Here is a 24,101-nt window from a genome sequence, read left to right on the forward strand (position 1 = left end):
AGAACTAGAAAACCTTGAATTACGCGTCTTCGGTCTGACTTAAGCATGGTATATAAAATCATACATTGCAATGTCCTACCTGTCAATGAATACTTCAGCTTCAACCATAACAACACAAGAGCACACAATAGATACAAACTCAAAGTTAACCGCACCAAACTTGATTGCAGGAAATACGACTTCAGCAATAGAGTGGTCAATATCTGGAATACTCTACCCGACTCTGTAGTTTCTTCCCCAAACCCCAAAAACTTTAACCTTAGACTGTCTACTATTGACCTCACCCCTTTCCTAAGAGGCCTGTAGGGGGCGTGCATAAGCGCACCAACGTGCCTACCGTCCCTGTCCTATTGTTTCTCTTATTCTTTTATTTTTCTTATATGTACCCATTTCATGTATTCACAACTATGTATACACTTATACTTATTATCTTGTAAACAATTGGCAAATCAAATAAATAAATAAATAAATAAATAAAATAAAGGGATCACGTGACCCAGAGATGCTGCAACCATCATAAATACATGCCAGTTGCCAAGCATTTGAATTCTGATCACGTGACGATGGGGATCCTGCAACGGTCGTAATGGTGAAAAACAACCCTAAGTCACTTTTTTCAGTGCCATTGTAACTTTGGTCACTAAATGAACTGTAAGTTGAGGCTGCAACCATCATAAATACATGCCAGTTGCCAAGCATTTGAATTCTGATCACGTGACGATGGGGATCCTGCAACGGTCGTAATGGTGAAAAACAACCCTAAGTCACTTTTTTCAGTGCCATTGTAACTTTGGTCACTAAATGAACTTTAAGTTGAGGGATATCTATATTCTGCTCATGTGAAGCTGAAACCCAACATATCTGAGAGCACCGGGCTATTTATTCCAGCAATCCCATCTCAGCTTAGCTTGTTCTACATGATCACTGTGAAGGAGGGCAAGGAAGGGGAGGGGAGGTGGAGGGGAGGGCAAGGAAGGGAAGGCAAGGAAAAGAGAGGGAGGGGAAGGGGAGGGCAAAGAGGGAAGGGAAGGGAGGGAGGGCAAGGAAATGAAGTGGAGGGGAGGGGAGGCAAAGAAGGAAAGTGGAGAGAAGGGCAAAGAAGGAAGGCAAGGAAAAGAGAGGGGAGGGGAAGGGAGGGCAAAGAAGGGAAGGGAGGGGAGGGAAGGGGAGGACAAAGAGGGAAGGGAAGTGGAGGGGAGGGCAAGGAAGTGAAGTGGAGGGAGAGGAGGAAAGAAAGGGAAGTGGAGGGAGGGGAGGCAAAGAAGGAAAGTGGAGAGAAGGGCAAAGAAGGGAAGGGAAGTGGAAGGGGAGGGCAAAGAAGGGGAGGGAGGTGGAGGGGAAAGAAGGGGAGGGCGGGAGAGAAGTGGAGGGAAAACTTAATGGATATATAGTTTCCCTTCCTGGCACCAATGCCTTGGAAAGAAGGGCAAACTAAACATGAAATAATAGCGGAGAGGCAGCCCAGATCAGGAGCCTGGCTCCCAGGGATGGGGACACCTGTGGAGGAAAAGCCCTGATGTTAAACAGGCCAGTGCCAGGCCTTGGAGCTCCCCTTAGCCTGCCTGTTTCCTGTCTTCCGGGTGAGAACTGTCACTGGGGCAATGGCACATCTTCCCAGATCAAAAGGACAGCTCCTCTTCCCCATTGGGGGGCTTGCCTGCATTTTCCTATGTGACCTGCCCGTGCCAAACGATGTGCCAACCAAGCAAGCTCTTGCGGGGGGGGACTTCTGGGTCTTTCAGCTTCCTTCTTGTACAGTGAATTTTACAACTGGTCCTTTTGAGAAGAAAAAAAAAAACACATTTGATTTTCCTTTTTGTGAGCTGCAGAGGTGGAGGATAACACGAAAAGCATCCCGAAAGTTCACTGTGCAAACTTTTTTTTCTCCATTTACCTCCCCCCAGAACTTTACTTAAAAGAGTTGTTGCCTAAATATTTGTTTCAGGGGAAAAAAACTCTCACTCAGGATATTGGCATCACCGTGCCTTGTAACCAGGAAGCCAGATAGCCAGTTAGCTTTCATTCCTGGCTTGTGACTGTGGCTTATTAAGAAAGAAACCAGCCAGAGTTAAGAGAAAACTAGCTGGGGTTTTAGAGGGCAAAAAAATTGAGGGTGGAGGTATCACCACACATAAAGAAGGGCGAACCGCAAGATCTATATACAGGAATATATATATATAAGGGTAGTCCTTGACTTACAACCATTCATTTAGGGATTGTTTGAAGTTACTTTAAAAAGTGACTTATGACCAGTTTTCACACTTAAGACCATTGCATGATCACATGATCAAAATTTGGATGCTTGAGCTGCGGTGGCGCAGTGGTTAAGAGTGCTTTACTGCAGGCTAACTCTGCCGACTGCCAGCAGTTCAATTCTCACCGGCTCACTATTGACTCCACCCTCTATCCTTCTGAGGTCAGTAAAATGGGGACCCAGAATGTTGGGGGCAGGAGGCTGACTCTGTAAACCGCTTAGAGAGGGCTGTAAAGCACTATATAAGTCTAAGTGCTATTGCTATTGCTTAGCAACTGGAATGTATAATAGTTGCACATGTGATCATAATTTGTGACCTTTCCAGCTGGCTCGTGCCAGGCAAAGTCAATGGGGGGAGCCAGATTTGCTTAATGGCCACATGATTCATTTAATGACTGCAATCATAGAGACAGACATGGATGGATGGATAGATAGATAGATAGATAGATAGATAGATAGATATAGATGTATAGATAGATAGATATAGATGGATAGATAGATATAATATAGATAGATAGATGGATAGATAGATAGATACAGATGTATAGATAGATAGACAGGCAGACAGACAGGCAGACAGATAGATATAGATGGAGAGAGATAGATAGATAGATAGATAGATAGATAGATAGATAGATAGATAGATAGATAGATAGATAGATAGATAGATAGACAGACAGATAGACAGACAGACAGACAGATAGATAGATAGATAGATAGATAGATAGATAGATAGATAGAGAGATAGATGTATAAATAGATAGATGTATAGATGTATAGATGGATGGATGGATGGATGGATGGATGGATGGATGGATGGATGGATAGATAGATAGATAGATAGTTAGATAGATAGATAGATAGATAGATAGATAGATAGATAGATAGATAGATAAAATTTTACCCAACATTGCTTGGGAAATCTCCTTTTTAAGCCAGTGCTTTTTTTTCTGTCTTGCCCTTGTCTTTATATGCAGCAACCTTATCCAAAAGGAAAATATATATATATATATATATTTTCCTTCCAGATTACATAATGTGGTCATCTGTTTTGATAATGTCCAGGGCTTTCGAGCCTTTCTCCTCCCACCCAAGGCAGCTGTCCATGTTGATAAGTCAGCATTTGTTCTTTGAGATCAATCCCACACTTCCCTTCCTGCATTTAAGGAGAAAGCTAACTGCCACTTTGAAGCGGAGCAGAACAAGAACTTCGTACCTCTTACAATGAAACAGATTCAGTGGCAGGCAACAGGACTTAAGGAATTTTCAAGCATGCTTCGGTTTTTCCAAACAGGTTTTGCATCTAGCAGCAGTAGTATCAAAACACAAGGTTGACCTATTATTTGATACAGTGGCTACATTTCCTGCTCAACAGATGCTTAGTTCTATACTTATCACTTTCAGAATGGAGTCAATTTGATTTATTATTTAACCCCGGAAGTAGCATTGTTAGGTCTAATGTCAAGCGCAAGAAATCAGGAAGGAGTCCAGGCAGTTCCAATGAATATATATATATAGATAGATTTAACCCAAGCTTAAAGCTCTCTACAAGAATCTGAACTACTAACAGTCAAAACAAATTGCTGGCAGTTAAGAGCAGGGGTAGGGATTCTACCGGTTCTCCCCGGTTCAAGCAAATCAGTAGCTCCGAAGATCAGCTGGCAGCAAACTGATTCGCTTTGACAATCAGCTGTTGGGCCTACCCGCCAGCCCCGGCTCTAGTCTGTGGTTTATTTCTGGGTTTTTCAGCTCAACTGCTTTGCGCGACACAGCGAATTGCTGTGTATCAGCTGTTTTACACACAGGGGTTGCAGCAGAAGGTGAGTTGCAAGCACTGCATGCGTGCTCACCGAACCAGTTGTTATACCAGTTGAATCCCTAGATAAGAGTCAACACAATTCAGAAATTAAAAAATACTGGATCAAAATACAAAAATGGTTAAATGAAATCACACACTGCCGAATATAATTGAAGCCGGAACTGTTTCTATTGGGGATTATTAAGGGAAAGTATCCTAAAAAGATAAAATATTTGATTTTACACATCACTACAGCAACACGAATTGCACTTGTTCAATCTTGGAAAATGGCCACTATACTGACAGATAGTTTAATAATCCAAAAAATTTTTGATTGTGCAGAAATGGACAAATTCATTATAGAATTAAATAATAAGGAAGACTTGGAATATTACTCAATTTGAGATAATTGGTACCAATGGATAGATAGTAGGAATATGAAATGTATAGATTAGAATAAGATATAAATATGTATATGTATACAATTAATTAGAAATGTACGGAAATGTATCAATATAACTAAGATTCTTTTAGTACTGTCAAAGAAGATGGAGAATTGTACAAAGCTATTTTTAAATTTTACTTGTATTTTAATGTTTCAAATCTCAATAAAGGTTTAATTTTTTTTTTAAAAGAGTCAACACAATTCAAGATGGGCTACACTCAGATCTATTGTGGGTGCAAAGGAACTCGAGACTGATAATACCTTTGGACCCTCTCTCTCGGGCTCAAGCCTGGACATCTCCTACATCCAATCACTATATACAGAATTAAGCAGTCAGGATGACAAAACCTCCTTCTTGTGCATAGCCAACACCCCGGAGAGAGACAGAACCATTGGCAGAACCAAATGTCCATCAAAGACACACAGACACACCCAAAATCACACTGCAATAATCTTGTCTGAGTATCTCCAAAACATCAATGATCTACTGAATACGCCTGATTTACCTCTCAATGCATTCTTGTTATATCGGGATAGTATGCAGAATATAATTACAGTCTACTTCATTCAAAATAAAACACAAAGAGCCAGAACAACAGATTTTGCCATCCAAATAGCAAAATATAAACTAAAATAGTCTGAAAACCCATAATCACTGGGATTGAACTGGCCTAGGTTAACCTACTCTACATCTCAAAGAACCTTTAAATGTTTCATAAGGAAGCCAACTAATATGGGAGAAAAAATATGTGCTAATAACAGTTGCACTACATTGAAAAATGCACAATGGTTTGAAAAAAAAACACAATGTCTTCCTAGAATATAGAGTAACAGAATAGAATAACAGAACAGCAGAGTTGGAAAGGAACTTGGAAGTCTTCTAATTCAACCTCAAGCAGGAAACACTACAGTCCCAGTCAAATGGTTACTCAGTCTATTTTTGAAAACCTCTATATAAAGAATTACAAATATCAGCTGCCCTAATGCTCCCATTTCTTCCAGAATAGCCTCCTCTATTGTATGAAGAATCCTCCTATCAGAGAAAAGATGATTGTAGATCTGAGGAAGATTAATTAAACAATGCCTGAAACTTTGTCAAGCTATTCTAGTTACCATAATGTCATCTTTCCGGTATTATGTCCTGAGGACTGAGATGCTTTTCTGCGCTTATGACATCATCCCTTCCTTAGAGCTTCTGGTACATCCTCCTGCCCTATGATCCATTTAAACCTAATCCCAAGACCAGATACTCCATCATTTTGGATTTTTTTGAGGCTAAGAATTGCAGTTGGGGTTGCTTAAAATGCACCTCCTAGTAGTAGATGTGTACCTTGTGGATCCATTTCCAGAAGAAGGGAAATAAACCACAGGAAGGCAGGTTTTCCAAAAGCACCCCTTTCCCTCAGCTTAGACGGAGTTTAAGTGTTGAGTTTCTGAGCATTACCGATGCATCTTGGGTTAATCCATATCTCTTCCTTGCAAAACAGCCCCTTCTTAGCTCTATTAGAGGCCATTCCTTGGAGAGAGAGAAAAACAATGCTTTTCATTGTTCGGAGGGTCCTTTTCATCTCTAATGGTCATTTTCCCCTGCAGCTTATGTTGCCCTTTCTTTGCTGGCTGAAAGTATCAACTGTGCCATGCAGAAGGCATCAAGGGCCACCAATGGAAGGCAAAAAAAATAAAAGAATAGATGCGGTCAATATGGGAAAGTGAGTTAAGGAAGAAGCAACTTTTTCACATCCCTAAATTGACTTTTGCTTTCCTCTTTGAAAAAAATTAAATTTAACTCCTTCATCCCAAATCATCACTATTGTAGTTGTCATTAGTGCCTGTCCTGGTCCAGAGCAGTGCCAAGAAGAAAGAAGGCAAGAGAAAATATTTTCCTTGCTCAACAAACAAATCTGAAATGGCCAGATTTGTTCATTCAAAGATGCTATAAACCTGTCATGCCCCTGGTGGAGACTGACTCTGAGGAAGAGGAGGAACAGCCAACAGGGAGTGGGAGTGTGGCTCCAGAGGTGGTGGAGGAGGCTGGGGAAGAGCAGAGGCTGGCTGAGCAATCAGAAGAGGACCCAGGCCCATCCCCTATCCATCCTAGGGCACGCAGAGAGGAGAGGATCAGGGAAAAGCGAGGTCTACTCAGGAGGAGATTACCATGATTCTCCTTGTGGCTTGCAGCTGGGAGCTATGTATATAAGTTTGTAACTGTGTAGTCAGAATTGCTGGAGTCAAAGTTTAGTGTTTCCTTTGAAAGAGGTTTATCTTTGTTGGCGTTCTTCCCATGGACTCTCCTCCCTTATCTTCCTGGAATGTATGATTAATTATCTTGGCTTGCTTTGGAACTCTCGTCAATGCGGTTTGTTTTGGTTTCCTTTTGCCTCATTATTTACTTTTGTGACTTTAAACTGTGCCTAATAAAACAGTGAAGTTAAGTGGAAGGCATTACCGGAGTTTAATGTATGTTTTGGGTTTTATTTTGAGAGACTACGGGTCATCACCCCTTCAACTTATTTTTGCTTTTTGTGAGGTGACCATGGATCATCTCACAGCAGAGATTGCCCAGTTAAGCCAGCAAGTGGCTCTTTTGACTGCACAGGTGGCACAAATGCAAGCTGCCCAGCCACGCCGAAAATGCCCACTGGCAGTGCCAGATAAATTTGATGGTTCACTGGCCCAATTTCCAGCATTTTTTGGGCAGTGCCAGCTTTACATGAGCCTTCGGCCTGAGGACTTTCCCACTGACCAGGACAAGGTGGGGTTTTTGATTAGTTTGTTGTCAGGCTCTGCAGCACGTTGGGCGATGCCTCTGTTGACCCAGCCCAACCAGGTGTTGGACAATTACGCCGAGTTTTGCCATCAGTTTCAGGCCATGTTTGAGGACCCTGTTTGAAGCCAAACAGCAAACAGACGTTTGAAAGAGTTGAAGCAGGGGCATGGCTCACTCATGGATTATATTGGTAGTTTTGGGGTGGTTGCTCAGGATGTACAATGGAATGAGGCAGCACTATTAGACCAGTTCCAGGAGGGTTTGCCGTTGGAACTCCTGAATGAGTCGCACCCTTCAGGAGCTCATGCATCTGTGTCTTCATATCGATGCTAGACTTCAGCAGCGACGGGTGCAATGACGGACAGAGACCGTATCTGTTTCCAGCAAGACGGCACCCTTGGTGGAAGTGCCTTTGGAGGAATCCATGCAATTGGGGGCTGGCCGCCCTCACCTGACTCAAGTAGAAAAGGATAGACGTCGTCATGATGGTTTATGCCTTCGAGGCCATTTTGTGATTCCGTTGGAGTGGTTTGCAGCTACCAAGGAACCTGTGGACCTTCGAGTGAGGATTCAGGAGGCGCAGCGGCAGGACCCATTTGTGGCAGCTCGACATCAAGAATTGGATGAGAATGGGAGACAAGAAACTCCTTGGGCGTATATTGGGGACCTGTTGCGGTTCCATGATCGCATTTACGTGCCTGCAGGTCCTCTTCGATGCCTTATTTTACGTCAATGTCATGATAGTCCGGCAGCAGGACACTTTGGGGTGTTCAAAACACTGCACCTCATCTCTAGGACATTTTGGTGGCCGAGACTTAAACATGATGTGTTGGGATATGGGACATCCTGTGGGATCTGTCGCCAAGCCAAGTATGTTCCTGGTGCGCCCCGGTCTCTTGAAGCCAATGCCCATGGCAGAACAACTGTGGGGGGCAGTTTCATTGGATTTCATCGTTGAGTTACCACCATTGAATGGTACCACAACCATTTTGGTGGTAGTGGATATGTTGACTAAAATGGCCCACTTTTTCCCATGTGCAGGTCTTTCATCAGCCAAGATAACGGCTCAATTGTTTATCTCCCATGTTTTCCGGTTGCATGGGTTACCAGACCGGATGGTATCAGATCGGGGGGTACAATTTACGGCACGCTTCTGGAAGACCCTACTCGCGAAACTGCAGGTTCAGGCATGTCTGTTGTCTGCTCATCACCCCAAAACTGATGGGGGGACAGAGAGATTGAATGCTATTTTGGAGCAGTGCCTCTGCTGTTTCAGCAATACTTAAGACAATTGGGTGGAAGAGCTGCCGGTAGCAGAATTCGCTTATAACAATGTTCAGCATGCTTCCACCCGTGTGCCCCCTTTCTTTGCTAACTATGGTTTTCATCCACAACTTTTCCCTTTAGCCCTGTCTGATTTCCCAGGTCCAGCAGTGCAGGAGTTAAAAGCCGGGGGCAGAATTCGCTTATAACAATGCTCAACATGCTTCCACCCATGTGTCCCCTTTCTTTGCTAACTATGGTTTTCATTCACAGTGAAGTTAAGTTGAAGGCATTACTGGACTTTAATGTATGTTTTGGGTTTTTAATGTATGTTTTGGGTTTTATTTTGAGAGACTACGGGTCATCACAAAACCTTTGCATCCTGGACTATCCCAAAATGATAGCTGCCCTCTTTCCTGTACAGTGTTCTTTTTCTTTAGGACGGGATATGTATTTTTACAGGCATATCAGATCTCACACATCCATCATGCCAAACACTGCAAATAGGAAAGGGTGAAGTATATTTTGTTTCCCAGCAGAACTGATAAGAACATATAAACACAGAGGCATGGATGAGTGTGTGTGAGTGGGTGTGTATGTTTATTTCTTTGTGAAATCCTTTGTGCTCTCTGAGCTTGTTTATTTGTTTGCAGACATTTCATTACCCAACTAGGTTACATCATCAGCGCTAGCGATCAGTGCTAGCACTGATATTATCTAATTGGTGCTCCTGAGCCATTTTCAGAGAGTCTCCAAATTACTAGCCTGTCTAAAACACTGCACCTCCCAATTCTAGGTTAAAGATGCAGGATCAAAAGAAATCATGATCAGTGGTAGGAGGTTCTGCAAATCTAGATCTGTTCTTCAGTGGCAAATTGGAGACATCAAGACTGTTTCAACCCCAAACTCACAACAAGATCTAAACCTTGAATTAAAGTAATCAAGTCAGATTTTAACTGAAAGTTTCTGTCTCCTCCACTGCTTCTTATTCATCTCACGAGGGAATGATCAAATTTAACACATGCTATGTATCTCCATGTCTATATTTAACACTATCATCTTCTTTTAATGACCCCGTAATCCTTTGCGGGGTGAAAAGGGGTGTTGGTACTTACCTGATACGCCCGTTCTCAGTGAGCTGAGATGAGCATCCAGAGAGTGGGGAGGTGCTTAGTCTCTGCTCGGATAGGCTGGGCTTAATTGTTAGGACGCCCTTACTCCTCCCTTACTCCTCCCTGACTCCTCCCTGACTCCTCCCTAGCGTACTCTAGTTTTGGCAAAGACGACGTGATGCAACCCCTGCCGTCTTCTTTGTTATGTTTGTTTGCTTGTTTTACGAATTTCCAGATTTCGTTGGCCGGAACAGGATCCCACCAGACAGATATTGGATGGGGCTGCATGCTTGTCGCAGCTCACTGAGAACACCCCTTCTCCATTGAGCTGCTCTGAGCATCCAGAGAGTGGGATATACCATACCAAAGCTTGGCTTGTCCTATGGGAGTGTCTCCGTCTGGGTTGGAGTCCCCCCACTGTCCAAGTGGACCGTTGTAACACCCTCCTACCAAAGGAGGCCTCAGCAGAAGTAAATACATCAATTTTGTAATGGCGAATGAAAGGCGATGGAGAGAGCCATGTTGCTGCTTTACATATTTCTGCTATAGGAGCTTACGTGGCCCAGGCCGCTGAAGTTGCCGTGCTCCTTGTTGAATGAGTCATGATGCCCCTAGGCACAGGTAATGATTGAATCTCGTATGCCTTGGCTATCGTGGCTTTCAGCCACCTGCCTATAGTTGAAGGTGAGACCTTATGCCCCTGAGTGGTTGGCTGAAAAGATACAAAAAGGGCTTCAGTCTTCCTGAAAGGAGCCATTCGATGTAAGTACGTACGGAGAGCTCTGCGGACAAGTCGGTGCCATTGATTCTCTAGGCCCTGAGAAGGTCTGGGGCAAAAATTTGGGAGCACAAGTTCTTGTGCCCTGTGGAAGGTAGAATTGACTTTTGGTATGAATGTGGGGTCTGGTCGAAGAACCACTCTGTCAGTATGGAATATACAAAGGTCCTTTCGGGCCGATAGAGTCGCTATTTCCAAGATACATCGTGCTGATGTTATAGCTATGAGGAAAACTACCTTGTATGTGAGAAAATGGAGACTAGTAGTTTTCAGTGGTTCAAATGGACCCTTTGTGAGTGCTGTGAGTACCTTGTTAAGGTCCCAGTTCGGGTAACAATGTACCACTGGTGGACATAAATTTGTGGTGCCCCGAAGAAAACTCTTTATCCGTGGGTGGTGGGAGATGGATATTAGACCTTCCCAGGTCACCACCGAGGCAATAGCCACCACCTGTCATCTTAAAGTGTTTGGAGAGAGACCCCTGTCGAGACCATCTTGAAAAAACTCCCAAACTTGTGCCACTGACGGCGAAAATGGATCCACCTTGGATTTGGTGCACCATTTATAAAAGATAGTCCATGTGGCATTATGTATACGGATCATAGAAGGGTGCCGAGCTGCTTGAATGGTATTGATCACCCTGGTCAAGAGATTCTCCTTTCTTAGATGTCTCCGCTAAACCTCCAAATGGCTAGGTGTAGCCATTGAGGGTCCGGGTGTTGGATCGGTCCCTGGGTAAGCAGAATTTTGTGCGGTGGAATTTTCCACGGTTCTTCTATGGACAGACCCCTGAGATCTGTGAACCACGGCCTCCTGGGCCAGTATGGTGCCACCAAGATCAGTTCCGCTTTCTTGTCCAGCAGCTTTTGGATCACCTTGGGTATCAGCGGAAGAGGAGGGAAGGCCCTGGGGCCACCGGCAATGGAGGGTGTACTCTAGTATTGCCCTTGCTGATCTCAGGCTACTGGTTGGATAGCCCTTATTTCCAGTAAGTGACTGATTGCTGTCTCCATCAGATTCCTTTTAACAGGGTTCTTGGAGAGAGGGCATGTCATAAAAAAGTTCGGGGGTGTGGAGTGGAATTCTAGAGCCAGGCCAAATCTAATGGTGTCTTGAACCCAGGAATCCGAAGTAGAAGTATCCCAACAGTCTGCAAAGAGCCTTAATAGACCTCCAATGGCGGCATAATCTCTGGATCTACTTTGGACGTCGGAAACCTCCGTTTCCTGCCCCCCAAATGGTCTTTTTCCCTGTCCCCCCCCCCCCCCTATGATTTCTGTCCGAAAAGTCCGCTCTATCAGAGTGCTGGCTACTCTTAAATCCCAATACTCTCTGAAATCTAGGGGAGAAATGTCCCTGATAGTAGGAGAAAAGGAGCCTCTCCGAAAGGGCTGATGATTTCTGTTGTCTGAGCAACGAAAAGGGGAGGGAAGAATCTTCTTTTTACTTCTGGTCTCAATCAGAAGCGGATCCAGAGCAGCGCCAAACAATTTGTACCCCAAAATTGGGGAAGAGGCAAGTTTCCATTTATGTTTGGTATTGGCTTGCCAATGCTTGAGCCATAGCAATTGGCGAGCTGTGACCTGCGACGCCATGGCTCGAGCTGAGAATTTAGCTGCATGAAATGTAGCGTCCACCGAAAACTCTGCGGCTGCAATCAGTTTGGCAATGTCTTGATGTGCCCTGATGTTAGAATTTGGTATAGAGTCCCTCAGATGATGGAGCCATCTGAGGGAAGATCTAGTAAAAAAGGATGCAGCTGTTGCCGCTCTTATGGCCCACGCATCAGACTGATGGGCCTTTCGGAGAGCTATCTCCACTTTCTTCTCCTCTGGTTTAAGGGCCTTCTCCGCTTCGGTGGGAATCGCAAAGGAGGATGCTAATGCCACCACTGGTTCATCTACCTCAGGAGTATTGAGGGAATTTGAAAAATCTGAAGCCAAATTGAAAAACTTTTTGTCAAAACTAGTGGGGGCCGGGTATGCTGCTGCCGAAGCCCATTGCTTCTGGACCAAATCTGAAAACATTTGAAGGACTGGGATATCATCCACTTTGTTAATGGGTTGTGAGAAAATCAAATCATCTGATTCCTCTTGGGAGTCTGGTTGTTGGATGGAGGAAGATTTTTCAAGGCGAGCTGTGTTGAAGCGATTTGAAAAGTTGGGAACGGAACAACCCCGTAAAAGTAGGTTGGTCAGGCTTGATGCCCTCGTCATCTGACATTCCTCTTTCCAGAGGGTCTGCCTCCAATAGGACCTCACTATCATGCACTGAAACAGCTTCTGCTTGCTCCATTAGGTCCTCTTGTTGTACATTGGTCCTCTTCCTGTAAATTGTGTGAAGGCATGTGGGAAATCATAGAAAACTCCTCTTGGGAAGGTACCTGAGGGTAATGCAGATCAGTTCTGCATGGAGATCTTACAGACTGTGAGTCACATTCTGACGCTGGAATTTGTCTGGCCATCATAGTTTGTTGCACCCCCACTGCAATTCCGCTGTGGATCGCTAACTCCATCCATGCCTTCATTGTTTCTGAAACCTCATCTGGAAGGAACTCCTCCTGGCGAGGCCGGCCGCTGTTGGCATGAAGGTTACCTCAGGGGCTCGTTTCGAAATCTGTAAACCTGATGTTACGGTGCCAGGTGACCGAGATGGCATGGACAAGTCTAAGGGTATAGGGGTGCACTGAATCTAAGGCTGTGGAGTTGGAGTATGGGGCTGGGAATTCCTCTCAGCCTCCCTTGCACACCTTTCAATTTACTTTTCCAATGCCTTTTGGCGTCGGTTGGCATCCTTCTCTACAGCCTTTGAAGGACCCTTATCTCTTTTAGATTTGTCTTGGGTCTGTGCCTTAGCTCCACCTCTACTTGCCATTGCAATTCTTTAAATTACCTCAGACCTAGGAGGTAACTGTATCAATATAAATATGTATGTATATGTATATGAATATGTGTGTGTGTGTATCAATTTCACATGATGTTGTGCAAATGGAATAGACAACAGGTGGAAAGCATAGGCAGTTAGCAAGACATCCCCAATAAAGGAGTGGTTCTGCAGGTGGTGACCACAGACCACTTCTCAGTTCCTATGCTTTCTGGCTGATGGTTTGGTCACTTTTGAAAGCTGGCGGTGCTTTCACTCTAGTGGTAGCATGAAATGGAGTCTACAACCCACACAAGTGGCTCAGGTAGCGCAGCTCATCCAGGATGGCACATCAATGAGAGCTGTGGCAAGAAGTTTTGCTGTGTCTGTCAGCATAGTGTCCAGAGCATGGAGGCGCTACCAGGAGACAGGCCAGTACATCGAGAGACGTGGAGGAGGCCATAGGAGGGCAATAACCCTACCTCCGCCTTTGTGCAAGGAGGGACAGGAGGAGCACTGCGAGAGCCCTGCAAAATGACCTCCAGCGGGCCACAAATGTGCATGTGGCTGTTCAAACGGTCAGAAACAGACTCCATGAGGGTGGTATGAGGGCCCGATGTCCACAGGTGGGGATTGTGCTTACAGCCCAACACCGTGCAGGACGTTTGGCATTTGCCAGAGAACACCAAGATTGGCAAATTCGCCACTGGCACCCTGTGCTCTTCACAGATGAAAGCAGTTTCACACTGAGCACATGTGACAGACATGACAAGGTCTGGAGATGCCGTGGAGAACGTTCTGCTGCCTGCAACATCCTCCAGCATGACCGGTTTGGCAGTGGGTCAGTAATGGTGTGGGGTGGCATTTCTTTAGGGGGCCGCACAGCCCTCCATGTGCTCGCCAGAGGTAGCCTGACTGCCATTAGGTACCAAGATGAAATCCTCAGACCCCTTGTGAGACCATATGCTGGTGCAGTTGGCCCTGGGTTCCACCTAATGCATGACAATGCTAGACCTCATGTGGCTGGAGTGTGTCAGCAGTTCCTGCAAGATGAAGGCATTGATGCTATGGACTGGCCTGCCTGTTCCCCAGACCTGAATCCAATTGAGCACATCTGGGACATCATGTCTCGCTCCATCCACCAATGCCACGTTGCACCACAGACTGCCCAGGAGTTGGGGGATGCTTTAGTCCAGGTGTGGGAGAAGATCCCTCAGGAGACCATCCGCCACCTCATCAGGAGCATGCCCAGGTGTTGTAGGGAGGTCATACAGGCACGTGGAGGCCACACATACTACTGAGCCTCATTTTGATTTGTTTTAAGGACATTATATCAAAGTTGGATCAGCCTGTAGTGTTTTTTTCCACTTTAATTTTGAGTGTAACTCCAAATCCAGACCTCCATGGGTTGCTAAATTTGATTTCCATTGATAATTTTTGTGTGATTTTGTTGTCAGCATATTCAACTATGTAATGAACAAGTATTTAATAAGAATATTTCATTCATTCAGATCTAGGATGTCTTATTTTTGTGTTCCCTTTATTTTTTTGAGCAGTGTGTGTGTGTGTGTGTGTGTGTGTATGGTATTCAGCTTTGTTCGGGTATTTTCCCACGTCATTATAGTTGTGCTTTTAAAGTTGTAGCAACATTTCAGCAGAATCTCATCTGCCATCATCAGGCTTCTGTATTGTGTTCGTCTGTGAGTCATACTTTCACAGCTGTTTCTGTTTTAAATTTGGTGCTAGCCTACTGCTGTGCCAGAATGGTTTTTTCTTCATCCTGATTGGTTGGGAGTCTTGGTCTGTGTTTATTGGTCTTGGAGTTTGCTGTGTTCTGCTTGATTGGTATTTCTAATATCTTCTGTCTGTTTTGTAGCTTTTTTTGTCTTGATTGGCGGGCAACATTGTGTTCCTGTATTGGAGGCTTTTAGTGCAGCTTGGCTCCGAGTAAACGGACGGCTATCATTTATTAGGAAGCTAGGTTTCATCTGGGTGCCTGGTTGGGGTGTGTTTGAGCTGGAGGTATCGGGGAGGGGGGTCTGTTTGTGCCCAGGTATTTGCCTGGTTTGTGGTGTGGAGATTTTTTTGTTTGTGAGTGCAGGCTTCCAAATAATTGACAGTCTGGTGGAGTCATCTCTTCTATTCATGCTTTGAGGTCTTTTTTCAATCTCTATGGCTTCTCTGATAATTCTGTGGCTGGGGTTTTCTATAGTGGCGAGGGTTTTGGTGCCATTGAAGTCGATGCTATGACCTGTGGCTTTCATGTGTTGGACTAGTGAGGAAGTGTGTTCCAGCTTTTTTACTGCATTTTTGTGTTCATCGAGGTGGGTATTATTCTTCTATTGTTCTGTCCAATGTATGTGGCAGGGCATGATGCACAGGGAACTTCATATATGCCTTGGTTTTCCAAGTCAATTTTATCTTTGGGGTTTCTTAGGATGGCTGCTATTTTTCTGTCTGTTTTGAAGGCAGTTTTGATGTGATGCCTGTGTAGTATCTTACTGATTTTGTCTGTAGTACCTCTTATGTAGGGCAGGACAGCTGTTCCATAGGTCTGTTCATCTTCTAGGTCTCCATTATGCCTCAGTGTGTTTTTGTGGATCAGGCCAGTGGTTTTGCTTTTGTGGAAGCCGTTAGCTGTCAGTATTTTAGTCAGGATGCACAGTTCAGTCTTTATGTGTGTCTTGTCTGCCAGGCGTTTGGTTCTAGCAATTAGTGTTTTGGCCACGGAGTTTATCTGTGCTGGGTGGTGGTGGGATTGGGCGTTGAGGTAGCGGTTGGTGTGTGTTTTCTTCTGGTATATGGTGTGTCCTAGTGTGCCATCTGTTTTTTTGTAGATTAGTACATCTAGGAATGGTAGTTGTTGTTTTTTTCCCGTTTCCATGGTGAATTTGATTTTGGGGTGTGTTAGGAAATTGTTTAGGTTTTCTTTTCCATGGGGCCAAATAACAAATGTGTCATCGATGTATCTTAACCATAGTTTGTGTTTGTGGGTGTATGTATGGTATTCAGCTTTGTTTGGGTATTTTCCCATGTCATTATAGTCGTGCTTTTAACGTTGTAGCAACGTTTCGGCAGAATCTCATCTGCCATCATCAAGCTTCTGTATAGTGTTCATCTGTATAGTGTTTGTTTATACAGAAGCCTGATGATGGCAGATGAGATTCTGCCGAAACGTTGCTACAACTTTAAAAGCACAACTATAATGATGTGGGAAAATACCCAAACAAAACTGAATACCATACATATAAATACCCGCGAAAATAAGTCGATTCCGTGTAAGCTTGTGCACAATCACGAAGCTGAAAGCACCAGCCAGAAGATGGTGAGTAGGACCTCGTCAAAACATTGCCAAGATGCTCTCAAGCTTACATGGGAAAAGACCCGAACACGCCAAGACCTGCATACCTGTACCCGTGAAAATCTACGAATATATAGATGGTATGTATGGTATTCGGCTTTGTTCGGCAGATGAGATTCTGCCGAAACGTTGCTACAACTTTAAAAGCACAACTATAATGACATGGGAAAATACCCAAACAAAGCTGAATACCATACATATAAATACCCACAAAAACTTAAGAAAATATATGTATATGTATATGTATATGTACATGTACATGTATATGTACATGTATATGTATATGTATATATATATGGATGGTTGGCGCATCCGGGGTCCTGTACCACGTCAGGGACAGGGAACCCTATCAATACTTACTCCCCTCTTTTTGATATGAAATATCTAAAGTTTGAGGCATTTATACTACTACTACTACTACTACTATTACTATTATTATTATTGTTGTTGTTGTTGTTGTTGTTTTGTTGTTGTCAATTACCAATGAATTAATATAAATATATAAATATATAAAGTTTTATTTATATATGATGTATTGAATAAAAAATTCAATGCCTCAATATTCTGATAAATATCCACTATGCCAAATTTGAGAACGCTCAGTGATAGGGCAATTCACTTGCAATTAATAGGCCCTCAACAGCTATCTGCACAGGCCTCAGGCCTTGGTGCTGGCTGTTGCTGCTGTGTTTCTCCTTATATATATATTATGCAAACTGTGAGGGCAACCAACAAGTACAAATGATTTAATCTCCCAAACCGGAGCTAAAGGGAGTAGAATTTTTCTTTCCCCTGGAACTGTGGCTAGAGCTTGGAGGAGGTTGAAGCCTCTCAACAGTAGGCTGGAAAACCCAGCAGAGACCACATGATGCAACGTGATAATGGCCCTTGAGAATGTACGCTATAATGGCAGACAGTCCCCTGTTCAAAATGACGCAGACGTATTTTGGGCACCAAACACAGCAGTACCTTCGCCGCCCAACCAATTTTACCAGTGGCTATCTCGCGTTTGAGCAGCAGGAAGGGGAGAATCAGGGCTCCAACGCCCCCACCCCTGCGTTCTCCGTGGGTAGGATGAAGGTATGAGAAGAAAAGACACGCTTTTTAAAAACAGCACGGTACATTCGAAATGCAATGGCAAGGGGACTAGCTTTTGGCACCGAGGATCGTTTGTGCGAAGGAAGAGAAATCACATCCTTTGAAGAAGTGCGATGCTGAAATGTAATGGGAGGGTTCAAAGCCTCAGCCCTTATGGGCGCGATGCAGGCATGATGCGGGCACGGTGCGGGCAGAACGCCGATGGCGATCCGTGATCGTTCCAACTGCTCCCTATCTCTAATTGCAGTCGGATCTCACCACTGAGAGCAATTTAGGGATTCTAGCAAAATGGAGTTTTTGAAAACTATCCAAACCTCAAAGTTGTTCCTGCTCCGGCCAAGGAAAGCTGCCTATTGAACCAAAGGCTGAGCTAAAAACTGAGGGATGCTAGGAAGGAGTCAGGGAGGAGTAAGAGCGTCCTAACAATTAAGCCCAGCCTATCCGAGCAGAGACTAAGCACATCCCCACTCTCTGGATGCTTGGAGCAGCTCAATGGAGAAAGCAGAGTGTTTAATGGCCGGATGCCTTTCCTGACGCCAATGCAGAGTTTTGTCCAACAGATATATTCTCATTGTGCCCAGAGAGAGAAATATCTGCCTCTACCTAGGATCGAACTCACAGCCTCCTGATTGTGAGGTGAGAGATCCACCTCTAGGCCACCACACCACTCCTATTTAACACTATGTATATGTATATATATATTTCTATATCTATCTATATCTACTATCTATTTAACACTATGTGTATGTATATGTATCAAGTCATATTTATTTGAGGGTTATCTCAAATATCTCAAGTACATTTCTGCAGTTTTTCAGTGTGGTTAATGGAGTGTAATCTGCTTGTTGGTTATTAAACTTCTCTCTCTTCCAACACTGAGCAACAGGAAATTGTGGTCACTGGTCCTGCAGCAAACTTTCCATTTGCCTTGACATTTCTGATGCCATACCAGAAAAGATCAGTTTAAAAGGAATATTTGAAGGAGAAGGGGAAAAAAAGACTGGCCCGCACAGTCATTTCCACCAGTATCTCTCACGCACCAAACCTCAAGAAGTGTCTCCATTTTGATTCATTCTAGCTAGACCACTTGATGTGCCAGGGTAGCTGTCTCCTCTTTTTTGTCTTGCAGGCAAACAAACCAGCTATCCAATGAAAATCCTTACTTTCTTTTTTGTGAAAAGAAAGCAATTACTAAGACCTAACATAAAACCACAGATCAAAGTTTATTCCTTTGGAACTTTCTGACAGGCAGCTGGTCTCTCTGTTCAAAGCGAACACTCAAAGATTAGTCACCCAAATACCTATAACAGATCAAGAGGCATGCTGAGTGAACCTACAACGCCTTTTAATTCTTTAATTTTCTAATAAAAAGGGAGATGTTTGAAGAATAATATGCATTTGATTATCAACAGGTTAGTTAAGACAACCAACGTATTAACCTTTTGAGCTGCTGGCGGATCGGTATTATTACGCCTTGCCGGGTGGCAGTTATCCGGGGCCCCCCCTTCACAGCAGATGATAGCATCTAGTGGATAATGGAAGTATCCTCCAAAGCTAAGAAGTTCTTTGGTGGGAAACTCCCTAGTTGTAGACTAGATCTGACACACAGAAACACATCCCGAAAGAAGGTAATGGTAAAATATTACAATGTTCCATTAAGTCTCATTCTTAAGTCTCTTAAGAATCAATCACAACCTAAGGAAGGAACCTATCTAATCTACATGAATGCAATGGCTTGGAGATTGATCAAATCCTCAGTTTGACACCCAAGGCAGGCTGGAATTTAGTGAGTAGCAAAAATCACACCACTTCTGCAGTAGGGGAAAAGATTTCAGAATATCCATCTCCTAGGATTGTCATTATACTCCAACAAGGTAAGACATGAAAAGCATTTGAAAGGTTATATAGAAAGCTGTCTGTTTTGCTGTTACAATCTCCCCCGCCCCTCCAAGAACCGGGGAAATAGTCTGGTTTATTATTAATAGAATTTAAGTCAGACAGTATGGTTAACTACGGCTTCCGAAAACATGTATCAACTGTGATTGGCTGTGTTCATACAATATGATGAATCAAAATCAAACAAACCATGCTATGGTTTTGCATGATGTGGGAAGACTACCAGAATGTCCCAGGAACAAAAAGTTGGAGGATCAAATGTGCACTCTACCATTAAATTAAACCAGTGATGTCCTCTCCTCTCTTTACTCCTTGCCCACCTAGTTGTGAATCGTGATTTACATAAAAGAATAAATACCATTTGCAAAAAAAAACCTGAAGTCTGTTGCTCATACACTAGCAACTAAAGCCTTACATTTAAGACTAAGAAAGCAAACTGTCATTCAATTGCCTAATTAACTTTCAAGAGAAGCCGGAATTTCTGTGCACCATTTTTGAAACGTTCCTTCAGCCTTCCTGAAGATTGAGGCTTCCATTGTTTGGTTAGGAATAATAAGCAATGCTGATAGGAGAAAAGGATGATGATGTTGATTAGGAATCAATAACCCAATCCAAACAGAGGGTATCAAGTTGATTTTTTTAAAAAAAAACCTGCTATACTGCAGCTTCATAAATGTTCAATAGCACTATATTTGCATATTAGTCATAAAGCAAAACCAAAGAGTAGACCCAACAGCTGCTTCTACAGCCAGCAGCAAATCTGATGGGCGGCCTCTTGTCCTTTATGCAAACTTCCCCTCCTCCCCACCCTTAAGTAATTTTCTGACACACAACACGTAATCCAATTTATGGAAACCATTGCCACAAGATGCGATTACTGTGGTTGGTTTTTCTAAAAATTATCTTCGTTAAAAATACATGAAAGATTGGACGTGACTAATAACCACAACCTGTAGAGAGAAACGCAAAAAAAGTGTTTCTTTGTGCAGACACTACATTTTGAGAGCATTATTAGCCAGGGACAAAAGCAAGAGCAGGCCCAGGATTGTGGGACCTGAAATCTAGCATAGAGAGGAAAGCTTCACATTTGACTCATAAACAGTTAATTTTTTAAAGCAACATGGACTTTTCAGCTAAGAGCCAAGCAATAATATGCATCCTCTAAGAAAAACCCAAATTACAGAATAAACCTACTTCTTGGTAAGCTAGAAAAACGTGGGGTAGATAGCATCATCATTAGATGGATTTGTAACTGGCTGACAAACCGTACTCAGCGAGTAGACCTTAATGGTACTATATGTCTACTATTGACCTCACCCCTTTCCTAAGAGGTCTGTGGGGGCGTGCATAAGCGCACCAATGTGCCTACCGTCCCTGTCCTATTGTTTCTCTTATTCTTTTATTTTTCTTATATGTACCCATTTCATGTATTCACAACTATGTATACACTTATACTTATTATCTTGTAAACAATTGGCAAATCAAATAAATAAATAAAAATAAATATATCTACCTGGAAGGAAGGAAGCAGTGGGGTACCACAAGGTTCTGTCTTAGGCCCAGTACTTTCAATATCTTCATAAATGACTTAGATGAGGAAATAGAAGGGGAACTTACCAAATGTGTGGATGACACTAAGGTGGCAGGAATAGCTAACACCCAAGAAGATAGGCTCAAGATCCAGATGGAGCTTGACAGACTTGAACACTGGGCCATATCTAACAAAATGAAATTCAATGTAGAGAAAAGTAAAGTCTTACACTTGGGCAAGAAAAAACAAAAGTACCCATATAGACTCGGTGAAACCAGGATTAATAGCAGTAACTGTGAGAGGGATCTTGGAGTCTTAGTGAACAACCAATTAAATATGAGCCAACAATGTGTGGTGGCAGCCAAAAAAGCCAATGCAATCCTAAATTGCATTAACAGAGGGATTCAATCAAGATCAAGTGAGGTACGAATATCATTCTATAAGTAAAACCACACCAAGAATACTGCATCTAGTTTTGGTCACCACACTATAAAAAAGATGTTGAGACTCTAGAAAGAGGACAGAGAAGAGCAATCAAGATGATTAGGGGACTGGAGGCTAAAACATCCGATGAACAATTGCAGGAACTGGGCATGGCTAGTCTAGTGAAGAGAAGGACCAGGGGAGACAGTTTAGCAGTCATCAAATATTTGAGGCGCTGCCACAGAGAGGAGGTGGTGGTCAAGCTATTCTCCATAGGATCGGAAGGCCGGACAAGGAATAATGGATGGAAATTGATCAAGGAGAGATTCAACCTGGAAATGAGAAATATTCTGATATTGAGAACAATCAACCAATGGAACAGCTTGCCTTCAATAGTTGTGGGAGCTTCATCACTGGAGACTTTCAAGAAGAGACTGGACTGCCATCTGTCAGAAATGATGTAGGGTATCTTGCTTGGGTGAGGGGTAGGACTAGATGACCTAATCAGATCTAGGAGGGGAAAAGCTTGCTCTGCTTCTCCATGTTATTGCAAAATCTCAGTTCTTTAAACCTTGCACTTTAATTATGATCAGTGCCTCCCTAGGCCATCCCTCCCCCCAAAAGCTAGGTCAATTACCTCCCCAACTGAAAATCTAAGCAACATATTCAACTTATGGCTGATCTAGAAAAAGTTTGCCAAGCCTTGCTTTCAAAGGAGTTAGGTTTTCTCAGATTGCTCTCACATCTTATTGTGATGCAATGAGCCAAAAGAAGAGCAAGTCAGGGTCATTTAGACACAAACTTCTTCATTCTCGAGAACCGAACAGAGTTCTTAATGTGACTGATGCTTCAAGAAGAGTGGGTGGGTAGGGAAAACTTCTCACCCAACATCAATGTAAAGAAGATCAAAGCCCACCTGCTGCTGAAGCTAAAAAGTCCAGAGTAGAAGACCAACTGGGAGCTCTACTGTAAGTATTTATTTTTAAAAAATTCCGTTCTGCCCTTTGGTTTGGTATTTCAAAGTCTACTTATAATTAGTCACAAAACACAACCAACTGCCACTAATGGCAAAGTATCAAGGACACTTTAAACAGCAAGAAGCTTTACAATGGCAGGAGGGTACCGATCCCTTCAGCTACTTCTCTGAAGACTCTTGCAATAAAATAATGCACATCAATTTGTCAATAAAAGACAGTGTTAAAACAAGTCACAAGCCCTAAGTACCTCATCGTGTGAAAAATTAAATGTAAGTTTCCAGTGTGCCTCACTACTGACTATGCTCTATATATTTCACGCTACAATCTCCACACAGGTATTGACCACCCAGAACAGTTGGCTTCTTCCAAGGGAAGCATGGTACCAATAGCAGAAGACACAAAACTGTCACTGAGAACAGCCAGTTAAAATAGAAGACCAACTTTTCTATCCATCAGAAACATGCCTGAGCAGTGCATTTCCTGCCAACCTCTCAGCCTGCAGTGAAGACTTCTCCCTTTCAGCATCCAACTGATTCCATCCTTCTCATTTCAGATGCCTAAAACAATACTATCACACCACCACCTTCCAAATCAGCAACTGTACGAACTGTTATCCTTCAAAATGTCCAAAATGGACTCATGTCAATCGTGCTGCACCAGACCCAGTCAAGCCACTCAGAGGCACTTCAAACTGCAAGACGGACAGCAAATAAATGTAATAATTTTACATAAATAGAATGACTGTGGCAAAGGCAAGCAAGGATAGTACCAATAGTAATGGGCCCCTTGGGTGCCATCCCAAAACAACTGGAACACCACTTAAACATCATCGGCATTGACAAATTCTCCAGCAGTCAATTGCAAAAGCCGGCTGCGCTCAGAACAGCTTCCATCCTGCGACGATATCTGTAACACCATCCAACATCCACATCTGCCTATCCCAGGTCCTTGGAAAGGACTTGATAGACAAAAATGCCAAACTCAGTCTGAACATCTGGTTGACTGTGCGATAAAACCATAATAATAACAACAACAACAATTAGCACGGATGCTTAGGAATTCTGTTCAAGATGCTTAAAATCTTTCAAGCCGATGTGGGATAACTTTCCCAAAATGGTAAAGGTTTATTCATTCATTCATCCAATTTAAAGATTCATTCACAGAGCAGGTTGGAACAGTCATTCGCTCATTCATTGATGTTTAATTCAGTTCTCGAAGTTGCCAAGAAAGAGCGAGAGGGTCTTCCATCTAACATACACCAGAAAATTTTCTCAAGCAGTGATGATACCCATCCTCGATAAAAAGACAGTCCTTCTTCCCACAAACCATGAATTAACCAGCACCAACTACCTTTCAGCCATCACGCTACTGAAAGGAACTCCAGAGCTCACAAAGAGGTGGTTAAAAAAGCAATAATTTCAGAAAATGAAACCAACAGAGAATTTTTAAAAAGGAAGATCTGCTTCCTCGTGATTAAAGACCATAAATAGATAAATAAAAATAAATAGAAGGAAATTAGTTTTGTGAGGGGGGTCA

General features: G+C 43.2%; 1 protein-coding gene across 11 annotated transcripts in view; it reads right to left on the reverse strand.

Moving 5' to 3' along the window:
• The window catches only part of AKAP13 (A-kinase anchoring protein 13), a 299,586-nt gene that overhangs the window by 106,670 nt on the left and 168,815 nt on the right, over positions 1-24,101 (reverse strand). The window lies entirely within an intron of this gene.

This window comes from Notechis scutatus, chromosome 11 (assembly GCF_049901735.1).
Source record: "Notechis scutatus isolate UNSWTSFEM ecotype Mainland chromosome 11, rNotScu1.2, whole genome shotgun sequence".
Lineage (NCBI taxonomy): Eukaryota > Metazoa > Chordata > Lepidosauria > Squamata > Elapidae > Notechis > Notechis scutatus.